This window comes from Amblyraja radiata, chromosome 18 (genome assembly GCF_010909765.2).
Source record: "Amblyraja radiata isolate CabotCenter1 chromosome 18, sAmbRad1.1.pri, whole genome shotgun sequence".
In the NCBI taxonomy this organism is placed as follows: domain Eukaryota; kingdom Metazoa; phylum Chordata; class Chondrichthyes; order Rajiformes; family Rajidae; genus Amblyraja; species Amblyraja radiata.
In genome coordinates, this window is record NC_045973.1 from 16,488,745 (window position 1) to 16,502,839 (window position 14,095).

General features: G+C 42.3%; 1 long non-coding RNA gene across 1 annotated transcript; it reads left to right on the forward strand.

Annotated features, from left to right (window-relative positions):
- The first annotated feature begins 91 nt into the window (after window positions 1–91).
- LOC116983132 lies at window positions 92–13,891 on the forward strand. Its single transcript, XR_004414619.1, has 3 exons — window positions 92–342; window positions 12,013–12,127; window positions 13,715–13,891. It is a non-coding gene; the product is annotated as an uncharacterized LOC116983132 (long non-coding RNA).
- Window positions 13,892–14,095: the final 204 nt, after the last annotated feature.

Sequence of the window (14,095 nt, forward strand, 5' to 3'; positions counted from 1 at the left end):
GAACAGAGCCGGGCTAATTTTCCTCTCCTTTCTTTGTCGAGAAAGGAAAGCGAAAGGAAAACAACCTCCGTCGATTGCTTGCGACGCCGGAGAGAGAGGTTGGGGGAATAAGCCGCAGTGGCGGGGCGGAGAGTGGTGCCCGCCAGTGGAGGAAGGCTGGCCGTGAGGAGACCGAGCTGGCCCTACCTACCTACCTACCGTTTGCCATCAGGAACACAGGCCGAGCACCAAAGCCTGGCCAGCGAATCAAACCACCGGCCTCACACCAGTTCCTCCCGCTTCTTCCTCCACAGGGCGGGACTGGAGGGAGGAGCTGGGGGTTGTTCCACCCAGAGTCGAAACGTATGCTAAACCTGTGTATTTTCACCACTTCCCCCTCCTGAATTGATCATAATTAGTTTAGAGTTTTATTTAGTTTAGAGATACAGCGCGGAAACAAGTCCTTCGGCCCACCTTACGCTCACGAGGGATAATTTACAATGTTACCATTTACAATTCTGCAGTTCCCTCCTACACATTATAATTTCACCAAGCCAATTAACTACAAAACCTGTACATTTTTGGAATGTGCGAAGAAACCATAGGACCCGGAGAAAACCTACACGGTCACAGGCAAAGATACTGGTCACAGGGAGACCGTACCCGTTGTCCGGGAGGCTCCCGCTGCCCCACCGTGCCGCCTTTATTGTTTTTATTATGATTGCCCTTTATTATGAATGGCCATTTGTAATTTCACCGTATCTTTTATTTAGGCCCTTCAATCTACGTGGTATTTTTTGTTAATGAGGTCAGGTTGAGTTTATTCCCATAAGCACTTTACGGTGAGGTATAGATACAATGGAAATCTTGCTAGCAGCTGTATCACGGGCACATCGAGCCGTACACAGGGAGAAAAACATTCTTAACACATAATTGCAGATACAAATTATACATAAATCATACATAATTTACACAAAACTTCCCAAGATAATAAAAAGGAAAGCATACTGCAAAAAAAAAAACGATACGGTATGTGCAAAACTTAAATAGGTTTAAAAAATGAGGCTGTCTGGTGGTCTATTGTTGAGGTTACGGTTGTGTGGGATGATTGAAGAAGTGAGTAAAGGTGGCATAAGGCTTCCGTCATTGGTTGGAGCATTGAGTATAAGTCAGGCATTCATGGTGCAATTTTACAGGACATTGGTAAGGTTGTATTTGGAGTATCGCAAAGAGTTCTGGTTGCTCCATTACAGGACAAATGTGTAGGTTTTGAAAAGGAGGCAGAGGAGGTTTGCCAGGATTGGTTGCAGCAGATACGTTAGTGGCATTTAAAAGACTCTTGGATGTGCAGGGATATGGATTATATGTGGGTCGATAGCATTGGTCTTGACATGTTTGGCGCAGGCATTGTGGGCCGAAGGGCCTGGTCCTATGCTGTCCTGTTATATATTCAATGTTGCAGCACCATTCAACCAAATGTTCTATCTTGAACGCTGATTCTTCATCACCCGTGATTTGGCCAACCACAGTGATGTTGTGAATTTAGAAATGGCATTGGAGCTGTGCTTAGCCACACAGTCATAGGTCTAAAGAGAGCAATGCGGGATGCTAAGTATGCAGCCCTGAGGTACACCTGTGTTGATGGTCAGTGAAGAGGTGATGTTGTTATTGATCAGCACTGGTTAAGCTCTGCTGATGAAGAAGTCAAGAATCCAGTTACAAAGAGAGGAACAGAGGCCCAGATCATGGAGCTTCATCATGAATATGGAGGGGATGATGCCTAATTCATCCGTTCCTGATTTCAGATGGCTCAGAACAGAGTGGAGATCCAGTAAGATGGCATTTGCTGTTGTGGTGATAGACCAATGGAGTAGATCCAGTTCATTACTGAGGCATGAGCTGATTTGTACCATAACCAATCTCTCAAAGTACTTCAATATGATAGATCTAAGTGTGTGGCAGATCATACTGCTCTTTCTAGGCACCGGTACGAGAAATACATTTTGAACCAGGTGGGACCACAAACCTCAAAGCAAGAGTTTGAACGTGTCTTTGGATATTCCAGCCAGTTGGTCCCCACAGGTCTTCAGTATGTGACTAGGTGCGCCATCTAGGCCAGAGTGTTTGCAAGAATTCACCCTCTTGAAGGATGCTTTGAGGTTGGCCTGAGAATGAGATCACAAGATCGTCTGGGGCTGTGGAGACTTGTGTAGTTATGTCATTGTTCTTCTTTTCCTGGAAGTGATGCATAATTAGAAATTGCTAGAATTCTGGACTCATAAAACAGTAATATGAGTTAAAATATTATTATGACAAATGGGATTTAAACTTATCAAATAAAATAGATACGAGATGTAAGAGAAGGAAATATATCTTCATCCAGTCTATTCAAGATGTTAGCATGGACTCACCTATGTGCCCAGTCAGTTAAAGGGGAATGAGTGGTGGACAATGAATACAACCATTGCCAATGGCACCTGCATCTCATGGACGCAAATGAAAAAATGAAATCAGCCCTGATATCATGGCAATACATCCGCCAATAGCCTCACATTGCAAGAGATCCCTTATTTTAAATGTATTTGACAGCCTATTAATGTTATCTGGCTTAGGCACCTGATCTACAATATACAGAATGGAATTGTGCTGCTGCCTCACAGCTGCAGGAATCCTATTCTCAACTGCCATCTGTGCAGAGTCTGAACATTCTTCCTTTGAGTTTGTTTCTACCAGATGTTCTGGTCTTTCATATCCCAAAGTTGTGCTGGTAGATTACTTGGCAGATGTAAATTACTCTTTAGTGCAAGTGCACTGCAAAGGAAATTAGAGAATGGGTCGATGGAATTATTGTGCTGGAAGGGGATATGGATCCGGTGAGCTGAATGACTAATGTCATAATAAGCATGCTAGTTGGCTCTTCCAGAGTACTAAACCTTTTAGTAAAATTGTGGTTGAATTGTTGGTAACTTTAATTCTACGTACATTTTACTTGTAACATTTTATGCCTTTGCCTATCAAATGTCTGTTTACCTCTAAAGGGCAATTCAAAGGCTTGGATGCCACCACACTGGGAGGAAAAGAGTTTCAAAACCTTAAGGCCTCATTCACGGTGATCCACATACTTGCATAAAGACTGACTTTTCACTGCTGGGGTGGGAAGAGTAGAAGGTAACACAAGATTGATGATGGTGGTGGGGAGGGGAGATGTGTGCCATGATGGAGGAAAACAATATTTTAAAATGCTGAACAGGGCATAAAGGTGGAAGGAAAAAAGAAAAGGGAATGTTTATGGGAGCTGGGTGTAACAAAGGAGGCTGAAATTAAAAGTGCTTCTCTCAGCCCCCAAAAAAAGAGAAAATGGTTATCAATACAAATTGATTTTTTATCATATAATTTCCCCAGATATCTGACTTACAATTGTGGCCAGGGTAATGCGTCCGAGCATTGTTTGTCCCAGAATTACCCAACAAACAATGTGCCAATTTTATCCAGCCAATACATTTGGAGGCAGGTTTAGAAGTTGAATATAAGGCTGTTTTCCATGATATTATTGAGGAACTAAACAGATTACACAAAATAAATTATTAGCACTATAATGGGGCCTTTAGAAGTGTGGGAATTATTGAAGATTGCTCTGGCATTTAGCTGACTAATGGCCAAGGTCCATTTACTGAGTATGTGAGAATGGAGATGCAGGCAAAATTGAGTCCAAGATGATGTGACTGAAGCAGTTGAGATGCAGGCACTTTTGGGGCTTGTCTTTCTAAAGTTCCTAGTTTTATTTAGTCAAATGTTCAGAAAATGCTATTTTGCATGAAAAGTTAATAAAATTCCAGAATCTGTTAAGATCAGGAATTGAATATATGTAAATTTTGTAAATTAACAAAGAACAAGGCATCATATGTAGCTCCCATAATAAATAATTTCTACATCTCATACATTTTTTTGATATGTGCATTGCATTTCATTAATTTACATGACATGTTGCATCGATTTTTGTGAAGATAGTTGGCATTTGATGTCCGATGAAGGGAGTGACCTGCTGTCTTGTTGAATTGTAGTCATTAGTAAAGTTTGGTGGCCAGGATATTCTAAAGATGAATTTTCTTATTTGTAAAAGAGGAAGTTTTGTTTCTTGAAGTGTGGGATCATATTTTATTGATGAGTGGGTGATGTTTGGTTTGAACGGGAGGAGTTGGAATTTTGGAGAGAGGGAGGCTAAGGAGCATAAAGCAATAGATAAAGAGCATTTGATAAATTCCCTCATGATAGGATGTTCCTGAAGATTAAAATGCATAGGATCTTGCATAGGTGAATTGGTCTTTTGGATTCTGCAATGGTTTACTCATAGAAAACAAAGGATTATGGTGGGAAAATGTTATTCTGACTGGAGGTCTGAGACCAGTGGAGTTCTGCTGGGACCTCTCTTTGTTTGTGATATGTATAAACAACTTGGAAGTACATGTAGGTAAATTGGTTAGTAAGTTTGCTGACACACCAACATTGGTGGTGTTGTGGACAGTGACAGCGGGATATCGATCAACTAAAGGCATGGCGATACCAAAATGCATCTTCCCCAGGTGTCGCGGCTATGGATCCAGGAACCTACCAGGAGGCCCCAATAGGCCTGTCGAGGAGAGCTGCCCGACCCACCGCCGTCAGCGGACACGGAACATGCCTGGAGTGGGTCGGAGGCTCATCTCCCGCTCGTCCCCGACGACCGGGAACTGGAAGGAGGAGAGAGACGGACTGATGGACGATGGACAAAGGGACGGGAGGAGGAGGTCCGGGGGTGGAGGGGGTCTAAGCTCCTGCACTTTCAAGGTCGGCTGCAGGAGGCTGAAAGGATGAGAAATGTCGTGTTTTAGACTTTTTGGCAGTTTCATTGTGAAGTTAAAAGACTGCTCTTAGTTTTAATTTATACCAGTATTTGAATTTGAATGAATGGAACTGAAGCTTGATGAAAAAAATAAAAATAAAACATGATTGAAAATGGGTAGTATAAGTTTGAGGCATCAAGTAGAGTGGCTTAAAAACATGAAAAATAAATCTAGTTTGCTTGTAATAATGGAAATGTAGTTTTGGATTTTGGAAGGTTTAGGCAAGTGGACATATTAAATAGTGAAGGGCCAACCCTTGACCCAGTGTATGGATGGGTGATAGAAGAGTTAGTATGAGATTACTATGAAAGAGGTGTTCTGAAGCATATAGATAATTACAGTTTTTCACAACCTCTCATTTTCATCAAAAAAGTTGGACCCCAAATTGCAATCGTAGGGAGTGTTATCAACCTTCATTGTTCATGATTGTTCAAAATCATGGGGAGGTGTGATGAACTAAATGGGAAGAGACTTCTTACTGGCAAGAGGTTGGTAACAAGCCAATGCAGATAATTGGCCAAAGGTCCAGGGGGAAATAAGAATTGTTTTCACTTGCAAGTTGTTATGATGTGGAAAACACTGCTTCAATTGATGGTGGATGCTGATTATTTTCTTGCTTTGAGGGAATTGTGTGCACACTTGGAGGGAAAACATTTGAAGAACAAAGAAGCAAGAACAGGTGAGAGTGACAAAGTAAATTATTCTTTCAAACCTCCAGTGTCGCTACGATGAATTGACAGATCCTGGACTACAATTCTAGGATTTAGTCGGCAGTCATCAGATGAACAGCTGGAGTGGTTGTTCATGAGATTATTTGCTTTCCCAAGGGGTGATAAACTCATAGCAGCAGAATTATCCAGGGAACAATTTGTTTTTCACTCAACAGCAAACTTTGAAAAAATATTGAGCAGAGGTAATTACTGGGGCAGCAAATGCATAAGCCAGGAAGTGGAAGGATATGTTTTATGCTGGAGAATATATTTTAACTCTTTTCATTAATCTCTCCCTCAAATGAAATTTATAGCAGCACACATTTGAATATTTACATTAAAAAAATGCTGTCAAACCACAAAACAAAATACATTTCCAATGATGTATAATTTCTGTGGCAATGTATTGCCATACAGAATGGAATTCTGTTCACACTCATCTTTTGTACATTTTGTTACCAATTAAATTGTCCATTGATTATATCTTCCAGGGCTATAGCTCTGAAAACTGCATTGTTTTTCCGTTTAATGTCATAGAAGCTCCATGCACAGTTTATAGTAGCCATTTAGCAATCACTCACAAAAGAGAATTGTTGAGTCAAACAGGATGCAAATTACTGAATGTGCCCTGGGCCGTGCAGCTTGTACTGAAATCTTCAGATTTATGACATGAATCAATGTTCTTCAAAGACCAAAGTCAATTTAAGAAGGAAATCACAGTATTTAACTCTACCACCAGGAAGCTATGGAGTGCATTGGATGGAGACATGTGTAGGAAGGAAATGCAGACGCTGGTTTGAACCAAAGATAGACACAGAATGATGGAATAACTCAGTGGGACATGCAGCATCTCTGGTGAGAAGAAATGGGTGATGTCTTGGGTCGAGACCCTTCAGACTGAGGAGGGGGAGGAGGAGATACAGACCAGGAAGTGTGTGAGAAGGAGACATCAGAGGGGGTGGAGATCAAGGAAAATGTAGAATAGATCATTGTTAGCTAGGAGGAGGAAACATCAAAGCAAACAGATAAAATGTAATCAAGGACAGTCAGATTGGTTGTAGAACTGGGGAGGGATGGAGAGAGAGGGAAAGCAAGGGTTACACTCTGACAATGGAGGAGGCCTATGACAGAAAGGTTAGTGTGGGAATGGGAGGGGGAGTTAAAGTGTTTAGCAACTGGGATTTTAGGTAGATTTAGGCAGACTGAGCGGAGGTGTTCAGCGAAATGATCACCAAGCCTGCGCTTAGTCTTACCAATATATAGGTGTCCACACCTGGAACAGTAGATGAGGTTGGAGGAGGTGCAAGTGAACCTCTGCCTCACCTGAAAAGAATGTTGCGTTCCCTGGACTGAGTCGAGGGAGGAGGTATAGAGACAGAAACTGCGTCTCCTGCAGCTGCAGGGGAAAGTACCTGGGGAGGGTTTAGTTTGGGTGAGATGTGATGAGTTAACCAGGGAGTTGCGGAGGAAACGGTCTCTGCGGGAAGAGGTGGAGATGGAAGGTGGTTAGTGGTGGGATCCGGGTGGAGATGGCAGCTTAGCAGGAATATATCTGCCCTCTAAAAAAGCCAAGCAAGTAATACATTGTAACAAACTTGCATTAAAATAGACAGTCATAAAATCACACACACAAGGACCTCAGCAACTTATTGGGATATAACAAAGTTTGTCCCAGTTGAGTTTGTAAAATGCTGTAAAGGCTTTCGTGTTAAAAAATTAGGTCAAATAAGGACAAATAAATCGCCCAACTATTACTGACCATCCTCCCTCAGCTAATGAATGAGAGTAGGGTAAAACATATTTGGAAGAAGCACTGAATAGCTGGTGCTTCGAAAGTTCCAAGTGGGCCCTTCTTTGAAGACTCTTATCAGAAATAGCCCAGTAGTACTGCCACTGAATGAATTTTGAAGGGCATACTGTACCTGTCAATTTGGCTCTTGGCAGTACACTACACTGGGCACAAGCCTACTTAATTTACCAATTGTTATTTTTTATTATTGGAGATGCATCTGTCATGTCAGTATTTTTGGCCGTATCATTTTCTGACAGTGGATTGTCTCCACTGGATTGTGTGGCAATGCATTGTGTTAAATGGGATAGAGTTGGCAACACATAATTGAGCATCCATGAGATCTTGCGGTAGGTTAATGTGTAACTACCAGATGCCCCACTTCAATATTTCAAACAAACTATTAACTATTCTTCAAAGATCATGCTGGGAATAGGTGTTATTAAAACTGAGGTCCAAATTTGGTGAACGTAGACCATAAACCGAATAGAACAGCACAGGAACAGGCCCTTCAGCCCACAATGTTTGTGCTGATGTAATGCCAAGTTAAAATAATCCCCTCTGCCTGCAGATCATCCATATTTCTGCATTTCCTGCATATCCTTGTGCTTATCCAAAAGCCTCTTCAATTCCACTATCACATCTGCTTCCACCACCACTCCTGGCAGAGGATTTCAGGCAACCATCGCTTTGTGTGAACAAATACTTGCACATCTCTTTTAAACTTCTCCCCCTCTCAGCATAAAACTATGCCCTCTATTCCTTAATATTTCCATCCTGGGAAGTCAATTCTGACTATTTTTACCTCTCATAATTTTATATACTTCTGCTTCAGCACCCCACTCTCAATCATTAGTAGTATCATAGATGATGTCACTGAAAATGTTATCAAGTATTTCTCACTCGCCATTACCTTCCTCACTGCGACACAGTTTGCAATTCACCAGGGACATTTTGACTCCAGATCTGATATACCGGTAACTTCTTTGATCCAAAAATAATCAAAGGAGTTGAATTCTAGACTTAAGGCAAGAACAATTGATCTCGACACCATGGAAGCAAGACCCCGGAAACCATAGAAAAATAGGTGCAGGAGGAGGCCATTTGGCCCTTCAAGCCAGCACTGTCATTCAATATGATCATGGCTGATCATCTAAAATCAGTACCCTGTTCCTGCTTTTTCCCTATATCCCTTAATTCCTTTAGCACTAAGCTAAATCTAGCTCTCTCTTGAAAGCATCCAGTGAATTGGCCTTCACTGCCTTCTGTGGCAGAGAATTCCACAGATTCAAAACTCTGGGTGAAGAAGTTTTCCCTCATCTCAGTCCTAAATGGCCTATCCCTTATTCTTAAACTGTAACCCCTTCTCCTGGACTCCCCCAACATCGGGAACATTTTTCCTGCATCTAGCCTGTCCAATCCTTTAAGAGTTTTTTATGTTTCTATTAGATCCCCTCATCCATCTAAATTCCAGTGAATACAAGCCCAGTCGACCCAGTCTCTCATCATTTGTCAGTCCCGCCACCTCGGGAATTAACCTGGTGAACCAATGCTGCACTCCCTCAATAGCAATAATGTCCTTCCTCAAATTAGGAGACCAAAATTGCACACAATACTTGAGGTGCGGTCTCATCAGGGTCCCGTACAACTGAAGTAGCACCTCCTTGCTCCTAAAATCAAATCCTCTCGCAATTAGCTTTCTTCACTGCGTGCTGTACCTGCATGCTTACTTTCAGTGACTGATGTACAAGCACACCCAGGTCTTGTTGCACCTTCCCTTTTCCCCCTCTGCCTTCCTGTTCTTGCCACCAAAGTGGATAACCTCAGATTTATCCACATTATACTGCATCTGCCCATTCACCCAACCTATCCAAGTCACCCTGCAGCCTCATAGCATCCTCGTCACAGCTCACACTGCCACCCAGATTTGTGTCATCCGCAAACTTGGAGATGTAACATTCCCTCGTCTAAATCGTTAATATATATTGTAAATAACTGGGGTCCCAGCACCAAGCCTTGTGGCACTCCACTAGTCACTGCCTGCCATTCTGAAAAGGACACGTTAATTCATACTCTTTGCTTCCTGTCTGCCAACTAGTTCTCTATCCATGTCAATACCCTACCCCCAGTACCATGTGTTCTAATTTTGCACACTAATCTCTTGTGTGGGACCTTGCCAGTCCTCCGGTTTGCTGCTTCCTCTGGCCAATTGATATGCCTTCTCCTTGGATTTGACACTATCCTTGATTTCCCTCATTAGCCACAGTTGCCTTCCCCTTTATATTTTTTCGCCAGATGGGTGAACAATTTTTGGAGTTTAAATCTTTGCCGTTGCATCTCTACCGTCAACCCTATAAGTATAATTTGCCCGTCTATCCTAGCCAATTCCCATCTCATACCTTCAAACTGTAAAAATTAAGTAATTTGGCTACAGACATCACTGACGAGAGTCACATCTTAAACAAAGGACGATTGTTATGTTGGTTAGAAGTCATTCATTTCAGTCCCAGCACATCAATTCAGTAGCCCCTCAGGGCAGTGTCTCAGGCTCAAACACCTTCAACTGCTTCATCTTTGTTCTTCCTTACATGATTCATGGAAGGCTTTTGTGCAAGTGTGTATATGTCATAAGGAATGATAACTGAAAGCTATTGTTTATGGCCAAGGGAATTTCATGTAAATAATAATAATAATGGATGGGATTTATATAGCGCCTTTCTAATACTCAAGGCGCTTTACATCGCATTATTCATTCACTCCTCAGTCACACTCGGTGGTGGTAAGCTACTTCTGTAGCCACAGCTGCCCTGGGGCAGACTGACGGAAGCGTGGCTGCCAATCTGCGCCTACGGCCCCTCCGACCACCATCACTCACACACATTCACACACAATGTGAGAAGGTAATGCTTAATTTATAAAGGCATTTGTGAATACAATACAATACAATACCGTTTATTGTCATTTGAACCTAAGTTCAAACAAAATTTCGTTTCTGCAGTCATACGAACAAGAAAAAAAAAAAACCAAGATACACAATTTACACAGACATCCATCACAGTGAATCTCCAAACATCTCCTCACTGTGATGGAAGGCAAAGTCTTGTCTCTCCCCTGTACTTTATTCTTCTGATGTTAAAGCCCCCGGCGGGCGATGGTAAGTCCCGCGGCCGTTAAAGCCGCGCAGGACAATGTAAGGCCCTGCTCCGGGTCGTTTTTAACCCCGCGATTCAGGCGGGAGAAGTTGCCATTGCGGGAGCTCCAAAAAGCGATCTCCCACCAGGGACCCGCGAGCTCCCGATGTTACCGTCCACTGGGCCTGCGGCAGGAGCCTCCGAAGCGCTGAAGTCGGGTTACAGCCATGCGCCACCACAGCTCTCCACGCTCCGAAGCCGGCCAGGTCTGCGGTGGTGAGTCTGCAGGCTCTGCGACCGGAGCCCCAGGTCGATTCCGGCTGGAGGCCGCCACACGGTGCTAGGCCCCAACGACAATGGGGACACGACAGGGAAAAGTCCCCCCCCCCCCCCAATATACACCGCTAAAAACTAAAACCAAAAACAGACACCTAACAGGACAAAAAGAAAGAAAAGACGGATGGACTGCAGTCGAGCCGCTGCCACAAGGCGCCGAACCCACATTTGGATTGCTGAACAACATTATTACATTTATTTGAAGAAGGATGCAATTGCATTGGAAGCAATTCAGAGAGTGTTTATTAATCTGGAATGGATGGGTTGTCTTATGATGAAAAGGCTGGGGCTATATCTACTGGTATATGGATACAGCGGAGGAATTGATTTAAATGAATAACATCCCGAGGAGTCTTGGTAGGGTGGATATTGCAACAGTGTTTCCTCTTGCGGAAGAATCTAAAGCTAGAGACTAATATTGAGAAATATGGTTTGACCAACGTTATTTCTCTTGTTCTTCATGAGCAGAATTTGTTGACTGGTTTTGCGGTGGAAGTAAAAGGAATCCCAATAAGTAAAGTAAAAGGCTACCAGGGTAAATATGAATGCAAAATTGTGGCTACAGTCAGATCTGCAATGATCTTATTAAATGGCAGTGCAGACTCAAGTGGCTTTATGGCTAATTCCTGCTTCTAATCTATATGTTCATATGCATCACACTAACAAGGAATACTTGAAGGAAAACTGTCTGTATGAACAATTGACCAATAAACATAATATTATGTTTTTCCATCAGAACAAGTATGTGAGCAAAGTGTCAACCATTTGGAAAAGGTGATGCTTGGTCCTTGTCGTAAACTGGGCAAATACCAGGCAGTCTGATGTGCTTTCGCAGATAAACAATCTGTGTATACTGCCATCTCAGCACAGCAGTCCACCTAACATGAGTGTGCAGGATTCCTCCCCTTTATCTTCCCCATTACTAAAAAAGTTGCATCAGACCCTACAAAGGCGAAAGCAACTTGATCATGTGTTCTTTCCATTGATACCATACAGCCTGAGCGTGCTATAACTTCATGAACTACACGCATTTTTTTTCTCCTAAAATGTCTAATTGCACTCAATATATAAACACATCAGAAAGATATCCATGAAAGTGCTTTTTTTTACTGATTTTATAAAATATTTGTGTAAACAGATGGCTCTAATATCATAATTTATGCATGTTTTTTCTTATTCGCTCGCAGGATATGGATGCTACCAGTCAGTTCCTCAGCTTGGGGACTTGTTTGACCATCACAACAACCATTTAAGAGTTAACCACTTTGCTGAAGGTCTGGATTCATACATAGCCTAGGCTGAGTAAGCATGCCTGATTTACTTCTCTGATGGATGGTATGTCTTTACAAAAATGAAAAATTATATTCCATGCTGCATAAACAAAAGTAATTTTGCAATGTGGGAGTGTGTGCAATGGTATGTTTTTTCATGAGAGAGAGTCTAGCATCTCTTTAAATAGATGAATAAATGTACATAGCACCTTACAGGGAACTGAGGATTTTGCTGTTATAGCACTGAATGTTTTTTTAACTCTACCAATTGACCAACAGAATTTGTGTAGTTTTGAATTGTGTTTACGTTTTTCAGAATGTTTTGCTATTAATGTTTACCATTGACAGAATCAAAATATTGGTAATAGAAATTCCAGTGGGTATTTCTTGCTTTGTGTCTTATGTGGAAGAAAATGATGATAAAGGGATGGAACTGAGCAGATTTGATTGCACTGAAAATATTCCCCTCATGGGCACACTTACTCAGGCTATATAATCTTTGTTATATTTGAAGAAATCTGTCAGTACTGGCTCTGTCAGAGCTAAGTGAAGCACTGTGTTGCCTATTGGAATATGACCCGTAGAAATGTGCAGGAAGGAACTCCAGATGCTGGTTTAAACCGAAGATAGACACACAAAATTGGAGTAACTCAGCAGGACAGGAAGCATCTCTGGAGAGAAGGATGCTTTGGGTCGAGACCCTTCTTCAGACTGGTCCAGTCTGGTCCAGCTTTTTGTGTCTATGATCCGTAGAAATTTCCATCATAAATCAGTCATATTTAAGTGTTCTGAATTCTTAATTTTAAACTGGGACAAGAAGCAGTGGTCAATCCATTCATTATGTGCATATGCACACAGTAAATAATTAGTAGTGGGGTAAGATGGTTCTGTATCTATTTCATATTACAAGATTCCTTAAGGTTGATAGAGAAGGTTGGGGGGAAAAGCCGGAACGGGGTACTGATTTTGGATGATCAGCCATGATCATATTGAATTGCAGTGCTGGCTCGAAGGGCTGAATGGCCTACTCCTGCACCTATTCTCTATGTTTCTGTAAAGGTTGTTATAATCCATGCAACCATTCAGGAATCATGGACATGGGATTCTATGTGATCTATTCCCAAAATGAACTGTAGGTGTGCTTCATGCATTACTGTGCAAATGATTAATAACTAAGATGATGCTGATGAATACTTTGTTCCAGACACTAATATGATCTTAAAACACATGATCATATCTGAGCTTTGTATTTGAAAGTAAATACAAATTGATAACACATTTACAATATTCAGAAAAAGAGAAAAAGTGCTGGAGTATCTCAGCGGGTCAGGCTGCATCTCTGGAGAACATGGATAGGTGACATTTTGGATTGGGACCCTTCATGACGACAGACTTACATCTTTCAGCTCTGGCTTAAGCAGCAACCAATAGTAAAGGTACATACAGTACATTTTAGATTCATAGCATAATAGAGTCATTCAACATGGAAACAGGCCCTTTGGCCCAACGTCCATACTGACCAAGATGCCCCATCTACACTGGTCGCACCTGCCCGCGTTTGGTCCATATCCCTCTAAATCTTTCTTAGGTGGTTAAAGATGACTTCTTTCCATTCCAGTTCTGAGGAAGCTGATGAGGCCAGTATGTGATCCACAGATTCTTCCACGAATGCCTGATGAGCATGAGGCTGGTTAATTCGTGATCACCAGTGGTGGAGCTCCATCCAGCGCGGCCTGCCGGCTTCGGAAGCCGCGGGTCTCCAGTAAGGAAGCGGCCGTTCCAGGTTTCCCATGCCGCTGAGAGGGTTCTCCCAACGCTGGAGCACCATCAACCGGCGAGAACGGCCTGGAACATCGGGCCTCCGTAAAGGCGATTGCAGAGGCCTCAATAGGCCCGACTATGGGTGGACATGAGATGGGGACTGGACTTTGTGCCTTCCCTCATAATGGGAACCATTGTGGGGGATGCTTTTTATGTTTAAATCTCTTTATTATTGTTA